At 37.0% G+C, this 14,399-nt stretch overlaps 1 protein-coding gene across 1 annotated transcript in view; it reads right to left on the reverse strand.

Moving 5' to 3' along the window:
• Positions 1-14,399, reverse strand: part of XIRP2 (xin actin binding repeat containing 2) — a 69,747-nt gene that overhangs the window by 26,879 nt on the left and 28,469 nt on the right. The gene's annotated exons all lie outside the window — the stretch shown is intronic.

The following is a 14,399-nucleotide window of genomic DNA, read 5'->3' on the forward strand; positions in this document are numbered from 1 at the left end:
AATTCACATTCTGTCTACCCAACTTCTCATTGTTATTATCATTGTAGAAAACGACTTTGTACATTTCTACCCCCCCCCCCCCAAATTGCAAACTCATTCTAGTATAATGAGCAAGGAAAGGACAGACTTTTTTTTTTATGGTTACTCACTATTATTTTGACTCCTAAAAGTATAGCCAATAGAAAAAAATATGTAATGAAAGACTGGCAGAATAGTTAATGATAACTGTCTCACTAGAGTGGAAAAAACATTTTATATTCAATGCCAGTAATTAAGCAATTTTACCCATCACTAATCTCATTTTTAATAAAACTAGAGAGTTACGATTTATTAATGTTATTCTCTCTTTGTCAAACAGACAGAAACAATACCAAAATGTGCTATTTAGTTAGCAGAAATGTCAATGGATTCAAGGTTTGAAGGAATAATCAGTTCTTTTTTTAAGTGATGAGCATAAAAATTTGTGATTGATATATTGTGTTTGTCTAGATTTTGGTATATTCAAATTCCACTTTTTTTTCCCCCTGACTTTTCTCTCTTAATTTTTTAAAAATTTACAGCATAAAATTGGACATTCCTAGGGTTTGAGCTTAAGTTAAGGCTTTTCCACAATCACTTATACACTTTTAAAGTCTTGGCTCAAATATTATTTTTGCCTTGAAACCTTTCTTGACTTTTCTAGACAGAGTTACCTATTTCAGCTTCTTTTAAAAAAATTAATTTTAGAGATGAAGTGAGAGGGAGTGATAGAAACATCAATGATGACAGAGAATCATTGATTGGCTGCCCTCTGCACACCCCCTCCAGGGGATCAAGCCTCCAACCTGAACTTGTGCTGTGACCAGGAATTGAACTGTGACCTCCTGGATCACAGGTCGATGCTCAGCCACTGAGCCACACCAGCTGGGCCTTCTTTTCTTTTTGTATTTCTGTACTTTCAGTACACATCTGTATCACATTGCACAGTCATTATTTTTTAATATGAAAATCTCCTTTAACTGAACTCATGGATCCTCAAATCCCAATGTTTAGCTTCCTGGTAGATAGTAGGATTGAATGCATGGACAAATAGTCTCATTATTTTCCTCGGAGTAGGACAATTTTATGATTTTCTCAAAATCTAGTTTAAAAATTGAGATTCTAAAATGTTTCCACATAATCCTAGCATTTTATTTTTTTGGTATTTCAAGTGACAATCTTTGAATATTACATAATTGGTAGGTGGAGTTACTGAAACTAATGTGTATAACAATAACATGACAATCACTTTACAAAGTGTAGTTAGAAAAAGGCCTCTTGATAAAATTGCAAGTAATCAGAGCATCTATGGAAAAATATGGGGAGTGCTGTGATGCTGCATAGAGTAGCTGGCATAACCAGAGGGAGGAGAAGCCTGTACCAAGAATCCAAAATATACACGAAGGCAACAATCAAATACACAAAGGTAAAGAACCTTTCAAAATAGAACAATACATTTTCAAAACAGTATTCGAGTGAATTGGGCAGAATTACTATTACATAAAAAAATTAAATTGAAATACGGTGACAACGAAAAACAATACTTCATCCTTATTTTCAATGTACACAAATAGGGACACTTAGATTGTTTCCATATCTTGGCAATTGTAAATAATGTTGCAATGAACATGTGGATGGATGATAGATATGTATTAATTGCCACTTCATTATTCATATTTTTTATCTCTCCTCCTCCTCATTCTTCTTCTTCTTGAAGAAGAAAACCCTTTAATATTTCTGGTAATAGTGATTTGGTGATAATGAACTCCTTAAGTTTTATCTTGTCTGGGAAGTTCTTAATCTGTCCAATTCTCGATAGCTTTGCTGGGTAAAGTAATCTTGGTTGTAGGTTTTTGCTTTTCATTACTTTGAATATTTCATGCCAATCCCTTCTGGCCTGCAAAGTTATATATCTATCTATTATTTATCAGTCATTTATTTATCTATCTCTATATCTGCACAAAATAGAAAAATATATACACATATATTTAAGAGAATAAAAAGGCTCAGTTAGCTGGAAATTTTCTTGAGACAATATTTATTATATCTATAGATGCATGAATTATGTAGGTTATTATATAAATCTATGAGAGAAGTATCATTATTTAATTAATTTCAACTTTTTATTGACTCAAAACAATTATTCTTTGGTTATATTTAGCCATAAGGAGCAAAACCTATCATTTGAAAAATACTTAATTTAAAAGTAGAAATATTTGACTTTGAAAAGAGATTTCTGAATAAGCAGTGCCAGCTTTAAACCCTAGAATTCTGAATGTCCTCTTCTTTTCAAAAAGTGTTATTTATAGAGTCATATTCTACTGTCAAAAATGCTAAAGATTCATAACAAGAATATATAGAAGATGCACTCTCAAAGGGCCATCAAACATATTAGTTATATAAGTAATATTTATTTTACAAACTAAAAAACAGGATGTATAAAAACATTCAATTTGCAGTAAAGGATGCCTTCTGGAAGTTTTATGTTGATGTATGTTACACAATATTTCAATCCAATAGAGACATAAAGCATCTTAAAACCAAAGAAGCAGTAGGATATAAATAAACATAAAAGTACAATGAAAGAGGATAAAACTTAAGAGTCTCAAGTAGCAGTGAAACTGCATAGAAAAAGCTTGCAAAATGACTGAAAATACTCTAAAGAAAAATAAAACAGAGGTAACATGTATCTTAATAGAGAAACATAATTATTATACCCTTCACTATTAACTCCCCCTCACCAATATTCAATTGATTTTCAAGCCTTGCAAATTTCTATCTTTAATTATCTCTTGAGTCTATGACCTCTTTACTCTAGACCTTCTGACCCATTTAAGTCCTCATAGATTTAATATACTATTTCAGTAGTCTCCTAACATTTATTCTTTTGTCCAACCTTGACCCCCTTAATATCAATCCTATACAGCCATAAAAGTCTTTCTTAAATACATATCTATTCATATTATTCCCCTGTGTAATTTTCTTCAATGGTTCTTGATTGCGATAGAAAAAAGTAACAGTTCTTTAACAAAGCATATAATATTCTCTATTAAATGGCCTTTGCCTACATCTCAAAGCTTCATGCCTCAGTTACGCCTTGCCATATTCACAAATATATTATTCACAAATATAAAGGAACATATGTGGTTCCTTTAGCCTATAATGCAATTCCATATTCATGACAATTATTTTCATTCTAAGCGGAGGCATTCTCTGCCCTCATGTGTCCTTTTTGACAATCCTTTATCTAAATTAAGTTTATGACAAGCTCTTGTGTTCCAACAACTTCATTTATATTTTTCTCATCGAATCTACTATATTGTGATTATTTGTTGTATGGCTGTCTCTCTGATAGAGTGAGCACCTTGAGGGCAAATTAATATCATACTCATCATTACACATTTTGTACTTGACATATGGTGGATGCTTAATGATTATCAGTTGAATAAAAAAAACGAAGACACACACTCTGGAGTCAGTCTTCCCGTTTAGGATCACATTTGCTCATTTTCTTTGATGTTGCTTAGACCTCCCCTGAGCCCATTTCTTGTACCAAAAAAAAAAAAGTAATAATAATAGTACCTAGTTCAGAAGGTTATTAGTTTCATAAGTGCTATTTTAGTGTTTGCTTTCTTTATGTAACAAATATTCATTGCACACCTACTTTGTGTGAGCTATTTTCCCAGTAACTCAATATACATACTAAAAAAGTCCCCCCCCCCCAAAAAAAAAAAGTGAACGGAAGTACATTGTCTGTGGCTATGTCAATGAATTTAACCATTAAATCTTCATTCTAGAAATAAACCCAGAAACTAAAAAAGAAGCAAGTTCTAATATATAAAAATTTCCCCCAACTAGGGAATTAATGGATTTGGGGTGTGTGTGTGTGTGTGTGTGTGTGTGTGTGTGTGTGTGTGTGTGTGTGTAGGGGTTATTCAGAGAGAAATAAGCAAAGAGGTGCCTGTGCATTTCGTAACTCTTCCTAAACCTCTGGTTCAAAGCATCAGGGTCTGACTGATTTAAAGGGGAAAGATAATTTTCTAAAAATATATTGGTTTGCTTGGGTGGGGAGTATAAATCATGGACACAGACAACAGTATGATGGTTACCAGGGGGGAAGTGAGGTGTAGGGAGGATGAAGAGGGACACAGGAGTCAAATATATGGTGATGGAAAGAGACTAGACTTTGGGTGTTGAGCACATGATGAAATATACAGATGATGTATTATAAGATTGTACACCTGAAACTTATATAACCAATGTTTCCAATAAATTTAATTAAAAATAAAATAGAGTAGGGACAAGAAAGAAGGAGAGTCATTATCCTTAAGTAACTAAATACGCAAAGGACTGCACAGTTACAAAATGTCTTTAAAGAATCCAAAAATTAATACACGTGCAGAAATTTTTACTATATATTCATTCTTAAAATATCACTGGATCTTTCATCATAATATCATTTTCACTGTTATATCAGGTAACTACACATTTTTCTTTCTTTTTTAAGAGTTGGTGGTTCAGAGACACATCTTTTCTAGCAATATAATATTGGTCATCAAGTGCAAAGATTCAACAAATAGAAAAATCAATCTCAGAATTTAAAGTGGTCTCAAAATTGCAAAAAGGTTCTTACAAAAAAGGATGAATAATTATTTGCTTTAAGTAGTTGCTTAAATATTTTACATAAAAATATACATCAGCAAGTAATAAAAATTGAGTCATTTAACTCCTATAGATTTATAGATATAAATCAGATGAAATGAAATTTAATCACATACTCTTTGACCTGTACTGGATTTTGTCCCACCTAAGCTTACCAATACCAGTGCATTGTAAAGGACAGAACTCCTACACACTTGCTGGGAACTCATGACTAGAGCCCCAGTTTGTTCTACAAGGATGGGTCAGAGCAGATGAGATTCAAAAAGGCTTTGAAGGAATGATAGGTCTTTAACACTTATTTCAAGCAGTGTGGTCTATGAAGTACTAAAAGATAAATTTGATCACATATCTCAAAATTACAAAAATAGATATTATAATGAGCATAGGTGCCAAATACAGCACTCATGATCATTTTATTTAAGTAATTTAACTTGCATTTTGTGCAAAATGCTATTGTCTGTCTCACCACTGTTTTTATAGGAAGAAATCAACATATTTGAGTTTGATTCTGATACAGAAAAATTAGTTTTATATAATTCTCTCATCCATACATTTTCACACTCCCTACTTCCCACAAATTGATTTTTTTTCTCTATTTTCTGTACCCAGACTTGATGTTATACTTTCCATTATCATGATATCTTATGTTGTTATGAAAGGCCTAGAAAAAATAAAGACAGAAAGGAAAGGAGTTGAGGACAAAAGGAAAACTTTTTTGATCCTCCAAGAGAAAAAAACAACCAATAACACCAACAACAAAAATGTGATTTGGGGAAACTTTGCTGATATTTTTGGAATAGGGGTACAAATGTTTATGTTAGGCTCACAAACTGAACCCCAGCCTAAAGTGGACTTCATCGGAGTCTCAAAAAGCTCCCCCAAATATTTCTGAACACTGTGTAAATGATGAATTATAGTATTAAAATTATTATAATTTGTCCTCTGTACAAAAGAAATGAATTTAAAATGCCACAGTAGGATGATGTCTTTAGAAGGCTCTGGTATTTGCCCAAGGATGAGGAGAGTCGCCTGAGGGGCGTGGTCATCTCTGGGATAACAAATCCTGGCTCAGGTTGGAATTGCCATGTTCATTACTGCACATTAGAATCACCTGGAGAGCTATAAAATCCCCTGGTCTCTGATTACATGCCAGAACTAGTGAATCAGAGTTACCTGGGCTTCCTGGGGGAGTTCTGTGTATCACCAGAGTTGAGGACCACCTCCATGAGGGCGTAGATGACTTAGGTGACCAGAGCTCCCACTGATTCCATGTCCCAGCCTACCAAGGAGAGTGCTTTGATTCTGATTCCTTATCCAGTCAGGGGAGAGGTAGGAGGTGGTGTGTCAGAGACTCTGAAAGATGTCTTGATTCAGGTCCAGAGTGATATAGAAACCAGCAGACAGAGGCCTCATTGAAACCCACTACTACTACACTCCTGTACTGCAACCCAGGGGACCCTTAGGTAGTAGCACGTGGTAGGGGCTTTTTAAGGATTGTGGATGCCTTTCTAGACAGAACAGAGTCATGCAAGCCTTAATGGACACAGGGGAACAATTAGTGGTTCTTTGGGGCTTGTAGAGAAACCTCTCTTCCTTTCATCCTGAGAAATACAAGTTGTCATGGAGTTTAGTTTGTGTTTTGCCTTTGTTTTTCTCATATTGGTACAAGCAGTACTACATGCAATTAATTTATTTGACAATTTGAGCAACAAATTGTTCCCAAAATATAATTCTTTACTGTTTGATTTCTGTATAAAGAAGGTACAGGATTCTACCCTGACCTACAGAACCACAGGAAGGTGGACATGGGTAGGAAGAGCAGAGACACAGATAGAAACAGCTGTAGGAGGTCACCAGCTGCAAAGTGGCCAGGCAGCAATGGCCAAGACACAGGTTTGAAAAGCAGTAATAGAATGGGCAATGGTGAGCATAACAGAAATAGGCTTGAGTGCAAGAGCCGAGGCAAAATGAGTCAATTTGTTAAACAGGCATCTAGAAACCCACAGTTGGATTAGAGTTTGTATTTCCAATTCTTGCTGAATTGAAAAAAACAAACAAACAACACCTGAGATTCTAGTGTAAAGCATAGCTGGTCTGCTGTATGGCACAGTTAGGAACTGGGATGTTTTGGTTAATAGATATTACCAATCAACTGAATTCTGCATAAACCAGCTTGTGCAGCTCTGGCCTCAACTGAATCATAGACTTTAATTGGTAGAGGCCATTGTTTTATTGTTTGATTTATTTAGAAAAGAGTTGGTCTTCTGATTCTGAGCCAGCATGCAAATGTTAATTTTATGTTTTTTTCATCACCAAAGACCACTCAGAAACAGGCACTGAGAAAGAGTTGTAGAAGGTAAATTGCTTAACGGGTCTGGACTTGGAAGGGAAAAGAGGTAAAAGATTTGATGTTAGAGTTTTTATTTTTTAAGAATATATTTTTACTAGAGGCCCAGTGCACGAATTTGTGCACAGGTGGGGTCTCTCAGCCTGGCCAGCAATCGGGGCTGTTCGGGGCCATCTCGCCCAGGCTGGGGGAGGGACTGTGGGAGGTTGGCCAGCAGCGGGAGGTTGGCTGTGGGATCGGGCCTAAACGGGCAGTCGGACATCCCTCTCACAATCCAGGACTGCTGGCTCCCAACTGCTCGCCTGCCCGCCTTCCTGATTGCCCCTAACTGCTTCTGTCTGCCAGCCTGATCACCCCCTAACCACTTCCCTGCCAGCCTGATTGATGCCACCTGCTCCCCTGCCAGCCTGTTTGCCCCTATCTGCCCTCCCCTGCAGGCCTGGTCACCCCTAACTGCCCTCCCCTGCAGGTCTGGTCCTCCCCAAATGCCCTTCCCTGCAGGCCCGGTTGCCCCCAACTTCCCTCCTCTGCAGGCCTGATCCCTCCCAACTGCCCTCCCCTGCTGGCCTGATTGCCTACAACTGCCCTCCCTTGCAGACCTGGTGCATCCCAAGTGCCCTCCCCTGCTGGCCATCTTGTGGCGGCCATCTTGGGTCCACATGGGGGCAGGATCTTTGACCACATGGGGGCAGCCATCTTGTGTGTTGGAGTGATGGTCAATTTGCATATTATTCTTTTATCACATAGGATTATATAGGATAGAGGCCTGGTGCACGGGAGGGGGCCCGCTGGTTTGCCCTGAAGGGTGTCCCGGATCAGGGTGGGGTTCCCTTGGGGCATGGAGCAGCCTGTGCAAGGGGCCTGTGGTGGTTTTCAGGCTGGCCACGCCCCCTGGCGACCCAAGCAGAGGCCCTGGTATCTGGGATTTATGTATCTTCTACAATTGAAACTTTGTAGCCTGGAGCGGAGGCCAAGGCAGGCCAGGGCAGGCGGAAAGCTTGGCTTCCTCCATTGCCAGGGAAACCCAAGCCTCCTGCCCTCTCTGTGGCCGCAGCCATCTTGGTTGGGTTAATTTGCATGCTTGCTCCTGATTGGCTATTGGGCGTGGCTTGTGGGTGTAGCAAGGTACGGTCAATTTGCATATTGCTCTTTTATTAGATAGAATAGATTAATTTCATAGAGGAAGGGAGAGGGAGAGAGAGAGAGAAACATCAACAATGAGAGAGAATCAATGATCAGCTGGTTCCTGGATGCTCCACATTGGGGATTGAACCCGCAACCCAGGCATGTGCCCTGACCAGGAATCAAACCACAACCTCCTAGTGCATAGGTTGACTCTCAACCACTGAGCCACACTGGTCAGGCAGAGTTGTAATTTTTAACAGAGTAAAACTATTATGTCTAATCTATCTATTAGCCTTACTTTGAGCCTCTTGAGGACAAGGCTTGTGTCCTTTGGGTTTTGTTTTCCCCTGAGACCAAGGAAACATGCACAGGGATCCTGCTCTGCTCACTCAGCCTGCGTAAGGTTCATGTGTCTGCCAGCTCTGTCTGGAGAAAGCTCAGGATGTGCCCAAGGGAAAGAACAGGTCCCCAGCAAACAGGGGCCTTATTTCTTGGTATATGTACACATTAACATTGCATGTTGAAATATGCTTGCTATATTTTATTAAGACAGTTGTAGGAATATATTTATCTTCATGGTTTCAACTGCACAAACCAGAAAATGCCATGAGGTAAATTTTATCCCTCACAATTACTTTTCCTTCCCTTCCATTCATCAGCTGAAACAGGCTGAGAAACCACAACCCTTGTAGAAATGGGAAAAAATCAATACTCCCTCAACTCTTCCTCTTTTCCTCATTTATTCAAGCAGTGTAGTAGCCTTTTTCTCTCCTGCCTGATTCAATCCATGTATTAATTATATTATTTTTTTCTCGGTACATCTTGTCACAATACTGTGACTAAAGCAGTCTTCAAAGGCAAACACTATGTTATTCATTTGCTCCCACTTAAAAAACAAACTTCGATTCATAATGGCATCCCAGGGCTGCAGCAAACCTGTGCACATTTTAGGGCTATTCCTCTCTTTGGAGAGGTCCCCCTCATCTGGTCATTTCCTAGAGCTGAGGTTAAGCATTTTTTCCTCAAAAGAAGACCTGTTATGACAACCTTTAAAATATGCACTAAAGTTACTGATTACTCCAGAGCAACACATGCCCAAAGCATACACAGGCATGTTAATTTTAAACTAATCTTTAATTACCCAATGAGCTCTTGGGAAATGATTGTTTTCCAAGGCCAAAGAACTGAAAAGAAAGCTAAGGTGTGAGGCACAGAACGATGTTATCCTTCTTTGCCTTTTTACATATACATAAAATGTTTATGAGTCATATTCTACTTTGAGAATAATTACCACTTGATAATGCTCTCTTGACCATCGTGCAATACTACCGATGACATACTAGTAGCTGGTGTTTATTGATCAATTCATATATGCCAGGCATTACAGTAAGAGTTTTACAGGGGCCATCTCGTTTTATTCTTAAAATACGTCTGTTATTTCAACATCGTTTTACAGAAGAGACTAGGTGGCTAACTCAAGGATTTTAACTTGAGATGTCTGACTCTGGAACCAACAGGCCTGACCATTACTCCAAACTGCCTCATTTTGAGTTAGATTACTTTAAATGGTAATAGTTATTTAAAATTGGTGCACACAATTAAAGGACAACACAAAGCATGCTTGTGGTCACAACCTTACGTGTTGACAGAGATCTAGGTTCAGGTTGGGGCTGTTCATAGCAATCTATGACCTTGAAAAATTATGCATTTGGCAGAAAGTTCAAGGTTGGTTTAAAGCACTTTTATGAGAAATGATTTGCAATGTGGACATTTAGCTGATAAAAATATGTTTGCTAGAAAATAATTACGGGTCACCTTTTAAGAGTCTAAAACACATAGATGTCAGATTATATCTGTCACAAGCTGTCAAAAATGATTTCTATCAACCTAGAATTCTCTAGGGATTGTGCCAAATACAGATAATCTTACAGAGTGCTAATGTTGACATTAGGATTTTTGCGACACAGATGTATGTGGAAAGAAAACACTGTCTTGCAGCTTCCCCTTGTTGACATCAGACTTGGCAACAGGGAGTGAAGGTCAGGAATACTTCAGACTCTTGACATGGATTTGGTGCAACCATTTTCACCTGAAGCAATTACCTGAGCTCTGCATTGCACTGATTACTTCCAAAGATTTGGGGGCTCCGTCTGTTCTCTACTTAAGATACTTAAAAATAATAAAAAAGCAACTCCAGAAAAGAAGAGCCTTCTAGGACTTCACAATTCACAAGAAAAGAGCTACTCAGTACTGCATAAATATGGGGAAAGAAAACGAAGATGAAATTCACAGGAAAAGATGAGAATCAAACCCTATGTGTGAGATTGTGGCACAAGGAATGGACATCTCAGTCTGCTCATGGGTCTGGGGGGAATGGGAATGTTAGAAAATTAGATTGTGGGGACACTGCAACTCTGTAAATATTCTAGTCATTGAATTGTAGGGTGACATTTATGGTATGTAAATCATATCGCAATAAAGCTGTTGAAAAAAAAAAGAAAAAGAGGAAGAATGTCTTTTAAAAAAAGAAACCCTAGAATGGACAAGTGAAAATGAACTAAAAAAAAAAGACAATGGCTTTTCATGCCAATAAAACATCTATTCTAATCTGCTCCAGCATATTTTAAGATACCCTTTTAAGAATGAGGGGATGAATTATTCAGAATACTCTTCCAAATTGAGCCTGTTTTTAATACATGGATCAAAAACATCCCTCTTAAGTGGTCCTTTCCATTCTAGCATTAAGGATAACAAATATTTTCACTGGCATGGAATGCTAAGAACTCCACCTTAAGGCAAGGCGAGAAACAATGCTGATGAGATATTTCTAGCCTAAATTTCAACAGGAGATAAAATGAGTGATTATAATCCCTTAGCAGGGTTGGGTTTCATTCATAGACATTGGAATCAGGAATGACTGTTTTGAAAAGCAGAATCTAAATGGGTGATGTTAAAAATGGTGGCTATTATCCAAAGTTTGAAATGTCCGCATAAATGAGTGTTTCTCTATCTTGTACCATATTTTTTATTCTATTTCAGAATCCCTTTTCAATAGTTATAAAAGAGTCTGATCAATCAGAAAACAGAAGGGATCTTTAACTTCAACGATAGTTTAATTTTCAAAACTAGTTTAGTGCCTGGAGGGCGTGACTTAGTGGTTGAGCATAGACCTATGGAACCAAGAGGTCATGGTTCCATTCCTGGTCAGGGCACATGTCCAGGTTGCAGACTTGATCCCCAGTGGGGGGTGTGCAGGAGGCAGGCAACCAATGATTCTTTCTCATCACTGATGTTTCTATCTCTCTCTCCCTCTCCCTTCCTCTCTGAAATCAATGAAAAACAAAATATATATATAAACTTGTTTAGCCCCATTGCTAATTTCCCACACAAACTGTTACCAAATCATCAGCTAATTATACTGAAACATCTGACTTAAATACATTAGGAAAAAAATAAGCAGATGGGACTTAATTATTATACTTTATGAAATTATTACTAATGGTGACATTAAATATTGTTAGAAACCCCAAAAGAAATGTTCTTTCTCTTAACTCTAATGAAACTTGATTTCCAAATTAATATTAATTTTATGTTGACAAAATAAAAATATATAAATTTTTGGCCAGAGGCAGAATTAGTAGACAGATAAATCTCAAGGACTTTTAACAAAAAAAAAGTCTGGGAATACTCTTAGAACCAACAATAGCTTGGGTAAGACAGAAATAACTATATGTCCTGACCAGCAAGCATCTTGTCCTCAATCTCTGCTGATAAAGAAAGTGATTTTTAGAATGCATCTGATAGCTTTATAAGTTTAAGTTAATATCTAAGACAGAATTTTTCTACATTTTCCACTCTATTACTAAATTGAATATGTATTTCAAATTTCCAATAAGCATTATAAAGTTATTAATTTTCTAAAATGCAGGTAAATTTTTTCTTTCTTTTCCTACAGACTTTAGCATACAGTTCAATAAATTGTCTTTAATAGTTTGTTTTTACATATGTCCTCTTTATATTTTATTTATATTGCATTGCATTATGAATTAGGTTTAGTCATTCCTCATGGAATTATTGGGTATTATTAGCATGTCTAAATGCAGATAATGAAACTGAGAGGTCACTACAGGCCCAGAGTCATGCAGATTTGACTTCTAGTGCATGGTTGTTTTTTTCCTACTCCCACACACAGTATTTCATATTCATAGAACAGCATCTACATCTTTTAATAATAAACTACATTTGCAAGGAGATTATTGTGAAAGTATATACAGTTTGTTGGTTGCCTTTGTATTTACCTAGTATTCACTTATTCCTTATTGATAACTGTATATGCTGAAAATTTAGGGAAACAGGTACAGAGGCCTAAGCCAACCAGCATCTCTAACTATAGCAATTAGTGCTAATAGGGCTTGTGCGTCTCATTAAGAGCCAATTAAATGTGGTAAGGCCTTTTCCTGGGACTTCTGAAAAAGGATTCTTACCCCTTCTCTGCAAAAAAATTTTTTTACAACTATCTGGGGACAACCGGGTGAGAATGGGGGCAGTTCAAAGGAAGCAAGGGTGAGAGATAGAAAAGAAGAAATACCGTAAAGATGATACTTAACCTTTTTAAACAAACACTTGTGCGGTGATTAAAATGGGCCAGGCACAATTTTAAACACTTTTCAAATATAACTAACCTCCTCTTAACAAACCTATTGAGGGACTACTATTATAACCTTGATTTGACTTTAATTATAATTGAGGAAACTCAATTGTCACACAGCTAATAGTGATGGAGCAGGAATTTGGACCCAAGTGATCTGACTTCAGTTTCTGTGCTTAGCCACCATGCGAGGCACATATTTTGAGCCCTTATGTCAATGAAGATTCTTACATACTTAAAAATGGGTTCTGAAAAAAAGGAAGGAAAGAAATAAATCCTTGATTTGTTGCATTTGGCAATTTTTCCTGATATAAATATTTTCACTATGGCTAATTTCAAGCTATTAACATGACACCATCTGGCTAACAAGATAGCTAAAAATTAAATAATCGAAGAGTTGGCATAAGCCAGCTGCTCTGGTATACCACTGGAGCTTAAAACAAACCTCCCTTCCATAAGACTGCCTTTTGGTGAATCTATCAGGTTGCTTTGGGTTTCAGCCACTCTGGGTTGGGTTTTCTGTCTTGTAATATTAAAGAGTCCTCACTGAGTCCAAGTTTCATGGATAATGAAATACTTTCACAGAAATAGTCCTTTGTTATTATATTAGAACTCTATAATAACCTCTTGAATAAACAAATCACTCAACAGGTTTCTCATCGAACTTATCAGAAACAGAAGCTTAAGTGGGTTATGAATTTGATTTATGTAGTATCGGCCATAGAATTGCCAGACCCAGTGCAAAATGAAAGTGTAGGGTCCCTTGTTAAGGAACTATTCAGAACTTAAAGAAGATGGCGGTAGAGCATTAAGCTAAGTGCAGGGCTCTTCTAAGAATGGGACTCTGTGCAAATGCCCAGCCATACACCCATGAAGGTACCCTGTGCCTGCCACTCAGCTGCTGACAGAGGTGGCCTGTGAACTCGGATCCACAAGTCCCATAGCCCTTACACTCTACTGTAGTGCTTCCTGCAAAACAGAGGCTCTGCAAATGCATTACCTACATTTCTATGTAGAATTTGTTACTTAAATTATTAATAATAACTGTATTTTGTCTTGTTGACCAATTTCAAGTAAACACACACAATTGACTCACTTATATGTTGCAACAGCTATATATTAGATTACAACTATATCCTTTCTTAATTTCTTATTTACATTATGTTTCCTTTTGGTAAAATTAAAAGAAATCTTACATAAATGTATTAAGCTATCTATACTGCATGTTTTTTAGTTTTCAGACAATGCCAGAAAAAGAAAACAAATACTCCTTCACATATCAGATTTTTAATTATTCTATCTTATATACTCTCCCCCACCAAACATACCAATTGCCTTATTTTTTAAAACTCAGGCAACTCTAAATATTGAAGAGATTAAAAAACAAACCCCAAAACCCCTTTTATCTCCTACTACAAAATTTCAGAAATACCCCAGTGACTTTCTTCCTCATGGAAAACATGGGCCTAAGTGCAGCCGTTTATAATGGGATTCCTTATTTTCAAAGTACCAAGCTCAGTCTAATGAGTTTTATTACTTAGATTCTTACATTCAAATATTATTATATCCCAGGATAATATTTAGAGATATATGACAATG

This window comes from Plecotus auritus, assembly GCF_963455305.1.
Source record: "Plecotus auritus genome assembly, chromosome: 5".
NCBI classification, from domain to species: domain Eukaryota; kingdom Metazoa; phylum Chordata; class Mammalia; order Chiroptera; family Vespertilionidae; genus Plecotus; species Plecotus auritus.